The 2,657-nt window shown below is 44.5% G+C and overlaps 1 long non-coding RNA gene across 1 annotated transcript; it reads right to left on the bottom strand.

The window, feature by feature from the left end:
• Positions 1-1,685: 1,685 nt before the first annotated feature.
• On the bottom strand, positions 1,686-2,409 carry LOC139070486 (uncharacterized). The gene is made up of 3 exons (XR_011520982.1): positions 2,296-2,409; positions 2,019-2,112; positions 1,686-1,897 (listed from the first exon to the last, which is right to left on the bottom strand). It is a non-coding gene; the product is annotated as an uncharacterized lncRNA (long non-coding RNA).
• Positions 2,410-2,657: the final 248 nt, after the last annotated feature.

The following is a 2,657-nucleotide window of genomic DNA, read 5'->3' as shown; positions in this document are numbered from 1 at the left end:
CATTACAGTAGTCATTCGTTAGCGTTTACTCCACGAACATTGTTTCCTCGTCTAACTGCTAACTATCAAAATGTGTTTCATCACAACGTTTTTCTCGCGCTGTAATGAACAAAATGGGTCATCAAAGTCTGAGCGCAGAAACAAAGATTTGAAGGAGAACAGAGTGAATTTGAAAGAGAGCAGACATTTAGAGTGCAAGCATTACAAGTTTTGAGAGCAATAATATAAAATCTTATTCTCAAATTAAAAAGTTGGTCTCTTGATATGAAATTCTGCTCTCAAATTGAAAGTTCAAGTGCTGAATTTCTGGCACTGTAATTCTTCCATGCCTCCAGAGTGCCAAAACTCCCAACAGCCGAGCGAGCAGAATCAGAAACCGAGCGCGCAGAAAGGCTGCCACACGCGCAGTGAGGCTGCCGCGCGCATGTTTTCCTCTGCCGTGTGCCCTTTGGCCAATGCGCGCACGCAGATTTGTCACTTGTGCACATCCTTGTGCGCTCACAGACACAGTTTGCTCCCTCTTAGTGTACGACTGACCTCCTCGCCATGTACATTTTCACTCGTGAGGTTCTAACTTCCATGCGCAAGTCCCGTTCGCACGCGCGATGTGGACAATACGCGTGCATGGGTTTTGGCGGAAATCTGACGCCATACAGCTACTCTACCCAGTCATTCATTCCGAGTACCTACCCCTGGTCTGGTACTCAAAACGTTCCTGGAAGCTGGCCGGAAAAAGAAGATTCGGCTGACCCGGTCAAGTGGAGACACTCGCATGTTGGGAAGTTCTCGTAAATTTACCCAGAAGTTTCGGTAGTGGAAACGCAGCTAATTACAGGATTTCACCCAACCAATCATCAGAGACCAAGCTAGTCACATTTAGCGTCATGGCACCATTCAACCAATCAGCATGGGGCTATCCATTCTTTTTTTGGGGGGGAGGGAGTTTTGGAGTCACGTGACACATCGTGAACCTCGAGGGAAACTTATGGGAAGATGATCTTGACTCAAGGGCTGTGTCTCAATTCAGGGTCTGCATCCTTCGAAGGACCCAGCCCACCCGGCCGACGTGGGCTGCGTCCTCCGTCGGCCGGGTAGACCGGATGTTAACGGCTGTGAATTTGGACAGGCCTAGCCTTCATGAACTCCCTCGGCGAACGTTCCGTCGCCTAGCAACCGTGGAACCGCTGGGCAGAAGGAACCTTAAACGATGGAGCTCGACGTTTTATTTAGCTTTTTAACCCCCAGAAACCCAAATTTAGAAAACAACTGCAAAATATTTTTAACCTTTCACATGTTGTTCTAGGAGGCCAGATAAACGGGCCTATTTACACATTTTAACAGCCAATAGTGTTGCAGAACTGAATAGGACCTATTAGCAATGTAAATGTGGTTTTAAAAAGAAAAAAAATGGGGAAGGTTTATTTTTGTAGACTTAAATCTGATGTTGTGATACTACAACCGTGGGTCTCTGGGGGTTAATCATTTCCTTGACTGTTGGAGAGCTAATTCAGAGAAAATACTTTAGACTAGCTGAGCCTGAGCAAAGATGTGATAATAGTTTTTAATACTTTCTAAGGGTCTTAATTTGACCAAAACCGATTTATTACCTTTTAAAACTTTTCAAGACCCAGCGGATACCCTCTAGTAAACAATTCTCATTTGTAAACAAAAATAAAATTCAAGAGTTTAATGCAGAACTGATTTTATTTAGATATTTCTTTTACATGTACATGTTTAATCTTCATTAACCATTTTTTTCTAGCAAAGTAAAAAGCTGTCAAAGTTCTTCCTTCTCTCCTGTGCTCTCTGCTGCTCTGCAGCCTCATGTCCTCCCAGATCAGCTCCAGAAGCTCATCGCTGGCACCTTCCCCTGGATGCCCATTTTCTCCAGAATAGTCTTAACAAACATGTAAGAAAAGAAACAGGAAGAGAAAAGAGGACAACGGGTTATTCCTTTCATGTTTTCGCAGAAAAAAATATACTCAAACGAGTTTTTAAAATATGAGATGTTATTGTACCTCCATGCCACAGCCGCCGAATACTTTGCTCCGGTGATCATGTGGTCCATCTCCGCCCTAAGCTTAATAAATTCCCTGGTTTTCTCTTTTGGTCCTAAAATACAAACTTCTATTAAAATCAGGGGGAAACGTAGTGGGAGAAGTACGACACCGAGCGCGGCCGAACATACGAGCCGAGACCGCAATACAAGCACTTTTACTGTAACATTTCTAACTAAAATAACGTTCATGTATCACAAAAAGTCCTTAAACTGACAGTTTTCAAGTTTATACTTACATTTATATGCGCAATCCTCTCCGACAGCTCCCGCTTCACTGTCCGCCATTGTTTTTAAGTTTTTCGGCCGGCCGGCCCGCAAGGCATCTTGGGAAATGCTACCTATTGAAGGATACACCCGACCCATCCTTCATTCAGGCGAAAAGAAGGCCGCATTCGTCGACCGCATTTGAAGGAGTCTTCGAATTGGGACAGGCCGAGTCGCGGCGCTGTGACGTAACCGGCCGACGAATCCGGCCGAGGTAGGATGCAGACCCTGAATTGAGACACAGCCAAGTTATTCTTAGTTGCTGAAGTAACACCGATTCAACTAGTGTAACAATGGTTAATGTTTGTGTATGTTGGGGTTTTACAAGCTCCTG

Source organism: Nothobranchius furzeri, chromosome 6 (assembly GCF_043380555.1).
Source record: "Nothobranchius furzeri strain GRZ-AD chromosome 6, NfurGRZ-RIMD1, whole genome shotgun sequence".
Classification (NCBI taxonomy): Eukaryota; Metazoa; Chordata; class Actinopteri; order Cyprinodontiformes; family Nothobranchiidae; genus Nothobranchius; species Nothobranchius furzeri.
Note: the sequence above shows the minus strand (reverse complement) of the source record. Positions and strands in the feature narration are given on the sequence as shown.